We start from the raw sequence: 16,381 nt of genomic DNA on the forward strand, positions 1-16,381 counted from the left end.
AATAGAAGTCACTTTTCAAAGCAATTGACACCTGTAGATTGTGATTTACATGTGTAAATTGACTGTCTGAAATAGCCATCTCTCAGTATTTCTAAAAGTATTTTGTACTACATTATTACTGGCCTTAAGTACTTTTCCCTGCTTTTACAAGAGATATTTCTAGAGGCAAATTTAGGTTTGGAAAGGAAATTAACATGCATAGATTACATTTTCAACTCTACATGCTTCATTTTCTAAGGAAAAACACCCACACAAGAAAAACACCCACACAAAAATCAAGTACAAATGCCCACAGTTACTTTGTACACATAGCACGTTTCAAAGTGAAATCAGAAATTGTATCTTTGAGAACCGGTGACAAAGTACACAGGTACAAAGTACCCAAAAACCTTGTCCCAGATAGTTTGAAAGTGTCACATATGGTATATGGAGGCTATAATCAAAATGTTTTATGTGAATAAACAAGTGTGTGAGTTTATAGTTTCATTTTTGTCTCCTTTGTAGGTGGGAAAAATATGTAAGCTATGTAGTACTTATGAATATTACAGCATATAAAGATGAAATAAAATGTGCCTTGTGGTATACTTTCACTTACATGAAAAAGTGAGAGGAGTTAGGACAGGAGTGTAAGCAGTGCTTAATTTCTGGGGGAATGGCCTGAAATGCAGTTATGGCACTTTTCAGACTCCAGGGAAGCAAGGTGTTCTAGAATGTTCCAGCCCTTTCCTTTCAGGCAGCCTGTAGTGAAGAGACGGGGAGTGAATAAGTGAGCCTGGAGCAGAGCAGAGCAGAGGACAATCACTTTACTCCAGGGCTTCCCAATCTTTTTGGGGCTATGACCCCATGATTACAGCCAAATAAAACTGTGTGATACTCTGGAGGTACAATATAATGATGCACCCATGGAGAGCCCACCTAAGTTGTGACCCTAAAGGCAGGATTTGTGACCCCACTATAGGTCCTGACACACAGTTTGAGAAGCTCTGCTCTATTCACTAATCCAGTCCATTGCCCTCCTTCTCCCCCTCCCTGTCTCCACAGATCCACTTCTTTTGTACTACAGCAACTATCATTTTCAGATCTCTGCCTATACTTTAACACATGTAAATCACACCTACTTCAATGTAGGAGCAAAACGTGTGGGTCACTTTGTTTTTCATTGTGTGCTCCAGCCACACTGCTTGCTTTTCCATCCATAAGCCTGCACAAGATCTCTATATGATTTCAAAATTATCCTTACCCTCATAACTGGATTACAGATCAACTTGATGTTGGGTATTTCATTATGGGGCCCTTTTACTAAGCTAAATGTCTACGTGCACCCAACATGCACAAAAATGGAGATACCGCCTGGTTACCATGTGGTTCTTGCGGTAATTTCATTTCTGGCACGTGGCAGATACATGTGGCCAAAAAATGTATTTTCAACGCGCAGATTTGATGCACACCAAGTGGCATTTGATGTGCATAGGTCATTACCGCCAAGTTACTACGTGAGACTTTACCACTAGGTCAATGGCTGACAGTAAGGTCACAGACCCAAAATGGACACACGGAAATTTTGATTTTGCCACACGTCCATATTCAGCAAAACATTTTAAAAGGCCTTTTTTGCAGGCACGCTGAAAAATGAATCAGCGCGCACTCAAAACGCACACCTACACTACCGCAAGCCATTTTTCAGCACACCTTAGTAAAAAGACCCCTATGGAAGTTAATCAGACACATCAGTGCCATTGTTCTATAACACGGATGGAATGCCTAAAAAGTATATGATTAATTAATAGAAAAAATGCATAGAAACCATGTAGTTATTAATTTCTCCCAAGCTTTAATTTTCCCATTGATCATATTATTATATCTTATAACACAACAGATAAACATTTTAAGGAACATATATTTGCTCAACATAATATTTACTAATGAAGAGTAGGTTTGATTATTTACCATGGTAACATATATTCAGTGGTAGTGAGATACTGAAACACCTAAAGTGAAATATTTTAATATCATAAATTATATTTCATAGCATAATAGCAGAGATGAAACCTAGATTAGTAATTTACTTTCTGTCAACAGTCAACTAAGACAAATAATCCCCTCCCATCATCTTATGTCTTATAACAAAGTCAATAATGCGTAAAAATGAATGCACTTCCCTCTTAGACTCCATTAATCGAAAATAAGCCTGCATGATAGCTGTACTTTCTTTTTCTTCTGGTTTATTCTTGTCATCCACAAAATGATGCAGATTTTACTGTATGACTACATAAACCTTGTTTTACCTTTGAAATTAATACTATAGGGACAGAAAAGCTTATTCATAATCAGACCTGCTTTCTATATTCTTTTTAATAAGTCAGGAGAGAGCAATCATTTTAATAGAAAATGATGGTGCCTGGTTTCATTACAGAAAGTGATGTCCATATTAACCCCTTGAGTGCCTTAAAACATATCTCATAGTTCACATCAAGTGAAACATGCCCATATCATTCCTGATTTATACTGCTTGTCATGACATTGGGATGAAAATATCATAATTAGAATGACTTTGAAGAACTACTGACACTACAGGAATATTTTTAAGAATATATATATATGTGTGTGTGTGTGTGTGTAGAGATATAGATACATATAGAGATATATCTATATCATATATATCTATATATCTATATATCTATCTATCGATATCTATATCTATAGATAGATAGATAGATAGATAGATAGATAGATAGATAGATAGATGGTATTTTGTTCGGAATGATGAAGGAAAAGACTAGAATAAAATAATTATTTTAACAAAGGAAACCTCGATTGACCACTCACAAGTGACTATAATCTAATAAAGCACCGAAAAAGGTAACAGCAGAAAGCAACTCCTAAAATAGGAGAAAAAACTACTACTACAAAAAATGGATGCTATTAAACTATATAGAAACAACTTTTTAGTCTCTTCTCTATCAATGTTCATTTGAAGCTAGAAAGATTCATAATACAGAACCAACCTGTGCACAGGAAAATAAAATCACTTAGGGGCCCTATTACTAAGGTGCACCTAAAAGTGGCCTGTGCTGGTGTAGGCACATGCTTTGGATGTACGCAGGTCCATTTCCTCAGCATGCCTGAAAAAAAAGGCAATGTATTTGTGCTGGAAAATGGATGTGCGGCAAAACTAAAACCAGCGTGCATCCATTTTCGGGCTGAGACCTTTCTGCCACCTACTGACTTAGCAGTAAGTAGGGGCATAATCGAACGTCGCTTGCGAAATAGGTCACCGGCGATCTATTGTGGCGGCAGTGCAACAGCTGGCCGGAACCGTATTTTCAAAAAAGATGGCCGGCCATCTTTTTTTTTTCGATAATACAGTTTAGCCTGGCCAAATGCCAGAGTTTGCCGGGTTTGAGATCATTGGTTTTGTTTTTCAGCGATAATGGAAAAAAATGCCGGCCATCTCAAACCTGGCGAAATCCAAGGCATTTGGTTGTGGGAGGAGCCAGCATTTGTAGTGCACTGGTCCCCCTGACATGCCAGGACACCAACCGGGCACCCTAGGGGGCACTTCTAAAAATTAAAAAAATGTATACAAATAGCTCCCAGGTCCATAGCTCCCTTACCTTGGGTGCTGAGCCCCCCAAATCCCTCCAAAACCCACTCCCCACAACTGTACACCATTACCATAGCCCTTATGGGTGAAGAGGGGGCACCTACATGTGGGTACAGTGGGTTTTGGGGGGGGGAGGGTTGGAGGGCTCAACACTTAGCACCACAAGTGTAACAGGTAGGGGGGGGGGATGAGCCTGGGTCCACCTGCCTGAAGTCCACTGCAACCAACAAAAACTGTTCCAGGGACCTGCATACTGCTGTCAGGGAGCTGGGTATGACATTTGAGGCTGGCATAGAGACTGGCAAAAAAGTGTTTTATTTTTATTTTTTTAGTGTGGGAGGGGGTTGGTGACCACTGGGGGAGCATGGGGAGGTCATCCCCCATTCCCTCTGGTGGTCATCTGGTCAATTGGGGCACCTTTTTGAGGCTTGGTCGTGAAAATTAAAGGACCAAGTAAACCCGGCGAAATATTGCTTAACGCCGCTTTTCTTTTTCCATTATCCGTGAAAGCCGACCATCTGGTAGCCACACCCATGCCCACCTATGTCCCGCCTTCGCTTTGCCACCGACACGCCTCCTTGCACTTTTGCTGGCGCGGCGACGGGAAAGTGGCGATGGTGTCAAAAACGCGGCTTTCTATTATACCGATTTTGCTGCTTTTGCGAAATCGCCGGCCATCTCCCGATTTATGTCGGAAGATGGCCAGCAATCACTTTCGAAAATAAGCCTGACGGCGCTAATCAGGCAGTAAGTGGCCAGCACATGTAAACTGCCAATTACCACCAGGTAAGTGCCACGCAGTAGAAAATAGAAAATATTTTCTACCGCGTGTTTTGGGCATGCATCAAAAATGGAATTATCACCCGGGGCACGCTGTAACTAGGCAGTAGTGTCAATCTGACACCAGTTGCAGCACAAAAACACAACCAATCCAGTCCAAATGTATCCAATCACTGTTGCACAGGGCCCATAATCCTCGACAATGGTCCTCCTCGTTTTGATTTCTTCTTCATGATGAATACCACACAAACTTTCAGCTTAGCTAAAAGATGGCATCTACTAGCTTAAAAACACTCTCCAAGTCTAAACCTTCTACTCTCTGACGTCAGCTTTCAAACCCCACTGAGTATTTAAAGGGACTTGGCTTAATAGAAAGCTTCCCATTCCCTTGGTCTATTAAGACCTCATGGTGAAACAGTTTGCAATTTAAAAATCCACTTTTGTTCCCTTTGAAGTAAGTTATAAGATATATCTCCTTTTCTACCATTTTTCATAATTTGATCAACTGCAAAACAGCGCAGTTGTTCAAAGGTATGATGTAATTCCTGACAGTGTTACACTAAAGGGATCTCTATTTTTTCCAGTCCTAACGCAGTGTTTATGCTCAATCAATCTAGTTTTAACATTCTTTTAGGGCAAATAATCATGTACCTTTAATAAATGATGAAACTGAAGGAACTGTAGGAGCCACAAAGCAATCCACATATTTACAAATGCACCCTAACAAAGAATTTCTTGCTTAAACAATTGGACGGCCTAGAGGATGGTTTAAGGTTAAGTATCTTGGGCAACAGATAAACAATCAGTATTGTAGCTTTTATGAAATTCAGAAATTGAAATTCATTATTCGATAAATAATGACTTTAAAGTCACCACAGTTATAGCATTAATATGCTTTAATAGCCTCTCAGTAGGATCCCCCAATAGCTTTTGGAATGTAGTATTGTCTGATAATTGATGTCTAGCTTCAGACATATAATCTTCTTTATTTAATAAAACCACCACTCCTCCATTATCCGCTCGTTGAATAATAAACTCTGAATTGGCAATTAAAGAATGAAGAGCCTGATTTTCTTCTCTAGTGAGTTTGCTGTTTCAATTTAAAAACATCCTGTAATATCAGTTTCCAAAAAGCATCAATAGCAAAGTCTATAGGTTTTGGAGAAGACCAAGTACTTTTTTGCCATTATGTTAGAATAAGCCATAGAACAGACTTCCCTGTCTGAAAAGTATAGATAAAGTTGAAGAGTACAGATAAATTTAGCTATATCAACCCAGCGTTGAAAAGGGTCATGAAGACGTGTAGAGACAATTGTTAAACCTTTCGACAAAATCCTCAGTAATACTGAGGGTTGCCCAGGATACTGTCGTCGCCTGGTGCATGGCTTGTTTTGATCGCTCATAGTATCTTGTCTCTCTCAGTTCTTCCAAGTTCCCCTGCCTCTGCCTCTGTGTGTACCTCTTCCTAACTCTACTCCCAATTTCTCAGTTCTTTCCTCTTCCCCACTTGACAAATTAGATGATAAATCAAAATGTGTTTTCTTAGGAGGCTCTACATTTGAATCTGATACCTTCATCCAGGTATATACATACCCTTCCAAATAGTCTTTTTTTATGTCTCAATTTCTTTTGCTTAACTCCCCATAGTTCTTTTTTGAACTTTTCTAATTTATGAGTAAATTCCTCCATCACTTTCTCACAACCTTGAGCAGAAGTTAACACAGTTGTTTCTATATAGTTTAATAGCATCCGTTTTTTTGTAACAGTAGTTTTTTCTCATATTTTAGGAGTTGTTTTCTGCTGTTACTTTTTTGGTGCTTTATTAGAAACCAGTGATTTGTTAAAATTATTAACTCTAGTCTCTTCCTTCATTGTTTAAAAATATTTATAGTGTTATATTTTGTTCTTTACTCCTGTGATATTTGTGATATTTTTGACAATTTATATATGCAATTACCCCCAAATTCTACAAAAGTCATTAAAAATTGTTCACCAAATTTGGATGTAGACCCAATTTGCATGTGCAATTTAAAGGCCTAGTTTACAAAGTCATGCTGTAGGTGCACTAATTTTTTAGCGCACACTAATGATAGAGACACCCATGGGTGTCTCTAACATTAGCGTGTGCTAAAAAGTTTGTGCGCCTACAGCATGGCTTAGTAAACAGGACCCTAAATGAGTAATGAGCTAATAAGTGCCAATTGGAATTTTAACAAGCAATTATTGGTGTTAATTGACTTTAATTAAACTTTACATGCATAAATTTTGTTTTCCCGAAATTGTATTGAGTTTTCAGAGAAAAGAAAACAGGAACAGAATAATAAGGAATACAAACAAATTAGGTAAATATATGTACATATAGATATCATGCATAAGAGATTGAATTATATCTATTAGCAACATTGTTACTAAATAAATTATATAATTAACAATATGATAATTAATTGGAAATTTCTAATGTATTTATATAATCTTTAAGAGGGGACCATATTAATTTTTTTAAATTGTTGATCTGGTTAAGTCACCTGATGCTAATTCATATTTATGATACATGAAGACAGACTGCCACTAGAAATGTTCATTTAACCCTAGAACGCATATTGGGGGCCTTTTAGGCCCCCATGCTTACATTTTTGCTATTATCTGCAAAATTACTTTAGTTAGAATTTTGAAACTCAAGGTATTACTCAAGTATGTCATTGTTGATAATATCCAGTTGTTCATATAATTTTTTTTCATAGGCATTATGGTGTAACAATGCTTGTTTGGTGAAAACTACATCTGTACGAATTGGGGGCCTTTTAGGCCCCCGCTGTTTTTATCATGTTCTCAGAAGTGTTTGTGTCTCAAGTTACTTTATTTGTACTCAGTAATGCTGGTGGAGGGGCCAGGGTGTGGATAATAACATGTGAGGATGTCATATGATTTTTGGAGGGAGTGATAAGGCCATGACATCACCTCAGGTCCTCTGAACACTGAGGACAGTATACACTGTGAGTTAATTGCTGAAGGACCTGTGATAAGATAAGCTGTTGAGAGGAAATCTGTTTCATTTTCTAACATCTAGTCAGCAATGGCACAGTCTTCCTCCAAGTGTCTGACTGACCAAGAGATTGAAGCGATTATGTTTCAAAGCGATGATGAAAGTGAACTATCTTTGTCTGATGAAGAATATCTGCCACCAGCTAATCAAACATCCTCATCCAGTGATTCTTCTGATGATGAAGAAGTGAATCTAGTGGATCCTCAAGAAGTGATAAGTAGAACATCCAAAACGAATGTTTTTTGGGACAGTAATCCTACATTAGTCGGACATACTCCAATACACAATATTGTGAGACAGGCTCAAGGAGCTGTGGGAAGCCCAGTTACTTTACCCCTAAAGATGTATTCTGTACTTATTTTTCTGACAATATTGCAGAAGAGGTCCTATTATGTTCAAACCTAGAAGGAAGACGTATCGCTTCAGCAAAAAATAAGTCCTGGAAAAATATCTCAAAAGAGGAACTTTATGCATATATTGGACTTTTCCTGCTGGCAGGGAGTCAAAAATCGTATGATGTCCCAATACGAGAATTATTTCTGGACCCACTTTCTGATCCACACTATAAGGCGACAATGTCAGTGGGAAGATATGAGGAAATTAGAAGGATCATTCGCTTTGATGATAAGCGAACTCGTGCAGCGAGGTTTGAAACAGACAAATTAGCCCCTATCAGTTATATCTGGAACATATTTATCAAAAATTGCACAAAACTTTACAATCCTAGTACTAATGTTACTGTAGATGAGCAACTTGTACCGTTCAGAGGACGCTGCAAATTCATACAATACATGCCCAGCAAGCCAGCCAAGTACGGTATAAAAATCTTCTGGATGTGTGATTCTGCAAATTATTATGGCATAAATGGCGTAATCTACTGTGGCAAAGAGGTTGGTGCACCAGTACAGAAGGATCTGGGGTCTGAAATAGTCAAAACTCTTGCTGTTCCAATATTCAATTCAGGTAGAAACATCACCATGGACAATTATTTCACCAATGTTGAACTAGGCAATTTTCTGCTTGCAAAAGCTATTACACTTGTTGGTACTATAAAGCAAAACAGACGAGAAATTCCAGCAGCACTCAAACACAATCGTCAGCGAGCACTTTATGAGAGTGTCTTTGGATTCAATAACAAAGCGACTTTGGTATCTTACAAGGCAAAGAAGGAGAAATCTGTAATTTTACTCAGTACCATGCATCACGATTGCAGTGTTGACAGCAATAACCAAAAATTGAAACCAGAAATCATCCTGCATTACAATGCAACAAAAGGAGGTGTAGATAAAATGGATGAGATGGTGGGAGAATATTCGTGTAAGAGGCAAACAAAACGATGGCCTGTAGTACTATTTTCAAATATGCTTGATGTAGCAGCCCTAAATTCATTCATTATTTATACAGAAACTCATCCTGAATTTCATGCACAGAGGAAGGACAGGAGACGCTTATTCTTGAAGGACCTTTGTCATGAACTTGTAATACCTCACATGATAGAGCGAAGCGACTTGAAATGCTTGCCAAAGAAAACTAAAGAAGCAATGAAACGGTGTGGCGTACAGTTTCAGATTACTCCAGAGCCATGAGAAAGAAAACGAAAGCGTTGTTTCATGTGTCCAAGAAACATAGAGAGGAAAACTGAGCGATATTGTTCCACTTGTAAGGAAACTGTTTGCAAAGAACACTCTTCTGAAAAAATAACATGTCAGAATTGTTTGGAAGACTAATATAATAGAAAAGAAAGTTAGAATAAAAATGTAGCTGCAGCTAGTTTGCTATAGATTTCTATGCATTTTTGTGTGTTTTCATGTCTTTGCGTGAAATTTGGGAAAAAAAAGATTTTTTGGTGTTTTCTGTGAAAAATTATAATTAAAATGTTGTCCACTATTCATATTTTATTGAGCAATTTTGAAATAAACTTGTGAAAGTTATTTAAGTGTGTTTTTCTACATTATGTGCATGGGGGACGTTAATATGTATATTTTTAACGTCATGCGTTCTAGGGTTAATAAATTTAGGCGCAGGATCCGTGCATAGATTTAATGCGTGGGTCCAAAAAGGGGGCACAGCCATAGGAAGGTCGTGGGGTCATGGGTAGATCAGGGGGCATTCCTTTAATTTATCAGCACTGTTATTTAATTTTGGGGATGGGGATTTACACCAAGGTTTTGTTGGTGTAAATGGTCATGCCTAAATGTAGTTGCAGTTCCAAGTACTAAGCGCTATTCTATAAATAGTGCCATTTGTTAGTCCTTAATACCTACTGTATTTCTACTACAGCAAAATGAGGTAACTTTTGTTTTTCTGTCATTCATATGTAAGTATTGTTTTCCATAGTTCAAGTAATAGTTCTCTATCAGGCTCATTTTCAAAAGAGATGGACATCCAAAAAGTGACATAAATCAGCATTTGGACGTCTATCCCACAGAAACATCCAAATCGGTATAATCAAAACTGGACGTTCACACCAGCCCCATACCCGACCTACCTGTTACGTTTGTGGAGGAAACAGCAAGCCCTCCAAAACCCACCACAAACCCACTGTACCCACATCTAGGTGCCCCCCTTCACCCTTAAGGGCTATTGTAGTGGTGTACAGTTGTGGGTAGTGGGGTTTGGGGGGGGTTGGGGGCTCAGCACACAAGGTGAGGGAGCTATGTACCTGGGAGCAATTTATGAAGTCCACTGCAGTGCCCCTAGGGTGCCCAGTTGGCGTCCTGGCATGTCAGGGGGACCAGTGCACTAGAAATGCTGGCTCCTCCCATGACCAAATGGATTGCATTTGGTCGTTTCTGAGATGGACGTCCTTGGTTTCAATTATGGACGAAAATCAGAAACGACCAAGTCTAGGGACGACCAAATCTAGGGATGACCAAATTTAAGGATTTGGACGTCCCTGACCGTATTATCAAAACGAAAGATGGACGTCCATCTTGTTTCAAAAATACAGGTTTCCCCGCCCCTGGATCAGGATGTTTTGCGAGGACGTCCACATCGAAACAAGGACGTCACTTTCAAAAATGCCCCTCTATGTATTTTTGCCTCCAACACAATCTTTTTTTCAAAGTCTCTCTTTGCCTTCCTTATCAGCACTCTGCATTTGATTTCCCATTACTTATGCTATTTCTTATTATTTTCAGTTGGTTCTTTCTTCCATTTTCTGAAAGATTTTCTTTTAGCTCTAATAGCCCAGGGTTGATTTATAATTTGTGTTCAAAGTGTCCTCCTTCAACCTTGATGCATTCACAAAGTTTTCAATGCCACTGAGCTGTTGGGTCAATGAATTCTGTTTTGCAGGCTTGATGTGCTGGAGCTCCATCCTGTTAAAAAATAAAATACTCAGAAATGTCTCAAATTTCAGGCAGACTTTTCTGCTGCAAAATGGACATTTTTGGGTTATTTGGAAAAATTGAGGGTCTAGTTTTTTTCCAGATGCCGAGTATTATAATATAACTTCATGAAGTGTCCTCTAGTCTTTGTACTTTTTGAGAGAATAAAAAATTGATTCAAGTTTGCCTGTTCTGTTCCACTCAGAATTTTATTTTCTCTACTCTCCCCTCTATCATATGAACTGTATATAGGGATTTTCCAAAATTTGGTACATAGGCTTCAATTCATTTTTCATGTTCACTGTGATTTGTTTCCCAGTTCCTCTGTATTCTCACCTTTATTCACCAGTTCTTGCATGTGTAGCTCCTTAATGCCAACCTCAGTAAAGACCGAAGCAAATAATTCATTTAATCGTTCCACTATGATTGTGTCTTCCCAGAGTACCCCTTTTACTCGTGATAATCTGACAGTCCAACTGACACCCATCACAGATTTTCTGCTACTAATCTACCTGAAAAAGTTTTACTATGAGATGTTGCCTCTATGCCTAGCTTCTTTTCAAATGTTCTTTTAGCCTTCCTTAATATTGCTTTGCATCTAGCTTACCAGTTCTTATGCTGTTTCCTGTTTTCTTCATTTTGGATCATTTTTCAATTTTTTAAAAAGATGTTATTTTGTCTCTGATAGCCAATTTAACCTTACCTTTTACCATTGTCAGCTGTCCTTTGGACTTTCTTCCACCCTTTTTAAATACATGACACTAATTGGCAATAATTGAAATTTGCGTGCCAATCCTTAAAATCATTATTCTATAAAGATGTGTGAGTACATTTTTTCTATGTGTCTGAAAAGAGGGCTTGGCCATGGAGGTTCACGGGAGGGTCAGGGGTATTTCTAGCATTTGTGCACAGTGTTATAGAATTTGAGGGATCCGCTCCTAATTTAGATGCAGGAATTTACACCAGGGTTCAGTTGGTGTAAATCTTTGCACCCAAAATTGGGCATGGATCCCAGCACTAAATGCGATTCTATAAATGGAACTTGAAGTTGGAGCACCATTTATTGAATAGCACTTAGCATGCATTTTTAAAATTGAGTCCAAAATGCATAAATCTGCTATTGTTTACAAAAGATGGTTTATATAAATTCAGCAGAACCACCTTTGCAGTATGGTAGATCTTTAAAGGTTAAAACAGCTTACCTTTTTTTCAAATTTTAAAATGAAATGTGGATTGTAATAGTAATAAAATTTACATTGTGTTTTTAAAGTAAAACAGCACAAAGCATTACTATCCCTTCTGGTATTTCATGGACTAAAAAAGAACCAGTGCTTACCTGTATTGTTTAATTCAATAGAATGTCATGGTGTTCTACAGTCTTGCAATCACAACATTATTATTATCAGCCAATTAGAGGGAGGTGAACTGGAACAGAAGGACAGCAATAACCAATAAAGGTCTTAGACAAAGACATCTACAGAATTAGAACTCAAAGTCCTACGTGTAATATACTTGAATTAAAATCAGTGTTAAGTTTATAACATTTTGTTTTACTTCTGTGATAACTTTTTGCTTACTTCTGATTTAATAAGCTAATAATATGCAAAGAGCAATGACGTAAAACTTCTTACTAAAACTGAAGTAAACTTCAATGTAAACATTACTTTCATTTTAATGTCAGCATTACAGTAGAGTTACCTTTTTTTTTTTTTCATTTTAACTATTAAGCTTCTCTGGCCCAGAGAACATCTGCCCTAGGATCTCACTGAAATGGAACTCCTGACTTGGCGCACCCAAGCTTAGTCACTTTGAATCAGAACTGACTTGAATATTCCAGAGCATCCATGGCCTTGGGGTAAGAGTGCCTTCTCACTGTAACAGGTGTATTACAGGGACTGATCGAGTATACATGTGGTATTGATACATGTCATCAAGCCTGCAGTGTCTGGTACTTCACAATACAGAGACCTTTGCTACAATAGAAATTCTGCTGAAATAAAGTAATTTTGTGTGCCAAAATATGTCCATGTCCGTGTTAAGCAACATGTCTGATGCAAGACAAAGAAATCTGAGTCATGTTGATCCCAAAGACGGTTCAGAGCCCTGAATCCCAAGAAAATCATTCAGAGTGATGGCAGAAGACATTCTTGTGGTTTTTCCAGTGGCGTTCCTAGGGTTAGATTCAGTAAATGGCACTCGTTTCGATGAGGACGTCCTCGCAAAACGTTCCCCATCAGGGGCGGGAAAACATGTATTTTCGAAACAAGATGGATGTCCATCTTTTTTTGTTTTGATAATACAGTCAGGGATGCCTAAATCATGCAATTTGGCCATCCTTAGAGATGGTCGTCCCTAGACTTGGTCGTTTCTGATTTTCGGCGAAAATGGAAACCAAGGACGTCCATCTCAGAAATGACCAAATGCAAGCCACTTGGTTGTGGGAGGAGCCAGCATTTGTAGTGCACTAGTCCCTCTGACATGGCAGGGCACCAACTGGACACCCTAGGGGGCACTGCAGTGCACTTCATAAATTGCTCCCAGGTACATAGCTCCCTTAACTTGTGTGCTGAGCCCCCAAAACCTCCCTAAAACCCACTATCCACAACTGCACACCACTACCATAGCCCTTATGGGTGAAGGGGGCACCTAGAGGTGGGTACAGTGGGTTTGTGGTGGGTTTTGGAGGGTTCGCTGTTTCCTCCACAAACATAACAGGTAGGGTGGGGGATGGGCCTGGGTCCGCCTGCCTGAAGCACACTGCACACACTAAAATTGATCCAGGGGCCTGCATACTGCTGTGATGAACCTGAGTATGATATCTGAGGCTGGCATACAGGGTGGGAGGGGGTCAGTGACCACTGGGAGAGTAAGGGGAGGTCATCCCCGATTCTCTCCAGTGGTCATCTGGTCAGTTTGGGCACCTTTTTTGTGCCTTGGTCGTAAGAAAAACATGACCAGGTAAAGGCAGTCCAAGTGTTCATCAGGGACGTCCTTGTTTCTTTCAATTATGGGTCAAGAATGTCCTCGTGTTAGGCACACCCAAGTCCTGTCTTCGCTACGCCTCCGGTATGCCCCCTTGAACTTTGGTCGTCCCTATGATGAAAAGCAGATAGGGACGTCCAAAATCGGCTTTCGATTATACCGATTTGGATGACCCTGTGAGAAGGACGTCCATCTTCCGATTTATGTCGAAAGATGGGTGTCCTCTTTCGAAAATGAGCCCATAAGTTGATATCTCAGTGCCTAAAAACCAATGAAAATGTGACATAAATCCCAGTACATAGATTTAGGCGAACTGGGTCATATTCTATAACTACATACATAAATTTCAGAATGCCCACAAAACACCCATAACCATGCCTATTTTTGCCTGCACATGTTAGAATTTAGATGCACTGTATTACAGAATGCGCTTTGTGCGTGCAAATTCTAATTATTGCCAATTAGTGCTCATTGTTGCTTGTTAAGAGCTGTTATCAATGCTGATTATCTTGTTACGCCAATTCAGTTATGCACATTGTTATAGACACTTGGAATTTAGCACGGATCTCTAGGCATGCTATATAGAATTTGGGGGGTAAGTGCTAACCGGTACTATTCAGCAGGAGATAACCAGCAATCTCCCGCTGAATATTGCCAGATAGCCAGTTAAGTGCCATTTAACATCTAATTATAAGGATTATAAGAGAGACAGACAGAAAGATGGGAAAAGAAAAGACTAAAACATAACACTTTCCTGGTTGGTTCAAGTTCATGACCTGTTAGAGAGAGAAAAAAAAATTACCACAATCAATTTTTTAAGGGAAAGGTTTTCACTTAAAAGAATAAATAAGTTTTGGTGGTTAAAAAAAAGAAGATAATACTTATGTGACTAACAGCTGTCCTATAGATAATAGTTTCATTTACAACATTCTGTACTGTTTGCAATCTTTGATGCTATGAATTAAAATTAAGAAGTTAGAAATCTGGATCTAGTTTAGCTTTTAGCTAGAATTCCTATTTAAAATTTATCAGGGGGTCAAGATTGCGTCAGGAGCAGAAGTGTGATCGCGCTGCTCCTCCCTACCTCTGAATACTCCAGATGTAACTGCTTCTGTCTTTGGTTTGCCGGTATGGTGAAGCGGAAAGGTGCATCTAAAGGCTGCCCTCTGGTTCAAGTGGCACCAAGGCATAAGGTGCAGACTGCTTTGGATAGAGCGGTATTACGGCTCACTGGAACTACAGAGTCAGCTTTGGGAGGTCCGTTGAGAGACTCGGCAGACCTTAGCATTGATGAAGCGTCCCTTAGTCTGGAGCAGAGGCCAATACCCCCGCAACCTGGAAGCATAGTAGCAGCAGTGTTGGAGATAGTTCCCCGTTTGAAGTGGTTGGTGGAGGCAGTCACCAAGGAGGGGGGGCTGACCAGGAAATTTTGGAGCCTGGGGTAACCGCGAAAACATCTGAGTTGCTGACTGCACAAGAGAGCAGATAGCTTCTGGAGGTAAATTGGTGGGAGAATTTGAAAAAACAGCTGTGGTTACATTGGACATCTTATGGCAGGCTGTTAAGGCCATGGATACTAATCTTAAACGAGCTTTGACTGAGTTTAAAAAGGATTCTGGACTGATTTTGTCCAAAGTTGAAAATCACAGAGAGTTGCTAAAATTGCATGGAGAGCAAATTGAGAAACATGCTGAGCGATTGGTAGAAATGAGAAGTTTGTAAATTTCTTCATTTAAGGATAGATCTTTGGTAGCCTGGAAGTTGGAACATATGAAAAATCAATTAAGAAAGAATAATTTGAATTGTTTGAACTTTCCTAGATCTCCGGTTTTGCAGATACCTTCTGAGACTTTGCCATCTCTTGTAAGAACTATATATTTGACATTGATGTTCCACTCCAGTTCAAGGGAAGAGAGATGAGCCAAATGATTTGGACTTAACAGCTTGTTAGGAAAGCTTCTTGGAAATTATAACAGCTAGGACAACTCTCCTAGGGGTCCTTTTACCAAGCTGCGACAAAAAGGGCCCTGCATTAGCCGCGGGGGGGGGGGGTCAATTTTCCTTTGTGACAAGGCACTTTTTACCACAGTGGGTAAAAAGACCACAGGCACACATGCCCCTGCAGTAATGGCCAAACGATGATGAGCCCTTACCACCACCCATTGAGATGACAATAAGGGCTCCCACGCTAACCTGGTGGTAACTGGGCATTGCGCAAAGATGCAAGCCATTTTGGGGCTTTTCTTCTTTCCCTAGAAATGGCATGCACTTGGAGTGGGACTGTCACCAGCAGCCACATTGGGCTGGCGGTAGTCCTGGAAGAGTGAGCGGTAAGCCCATGTTGGGCTTCCATGGCTCTATAAAAGGGCCCTCTAGTGACTTTCGTTTTGGAACATGATAGAGATTTTGTTTTGAAATTGTATTTTCGCTATCTTAATGATCAATTTATGTTCTACTCTACGTACATTTCCTGATTTGTTGCAGGTGACCCAGAAGCATAGGAAAGAATTCTTGGCCCTTAGGCCTAGAGTTCTGGCTTTAGGTGCTACCTTTATGTTATAATTTCCTGTTGAATGCTGTATTATATAACCTGTCAAAAATGTTTCTCTCTTTTGAACCTAAACAATTGATTGATTTTATTAC

Source organism: Microcaecilia unicolor, chromosome 5 (assembly GCF_901765095.1).
Source record: "Microcaecilia unicolor chromosome 5, aMicUni1.1, whole genome shotgun sequence".
NCBI classification, from domain to species: Eukaryota; Metazoa; Chordata; class Amphibia; order Gymnophiona; family Siphonopidae; genus Microcaecilia; species Microcaecilia unicolor.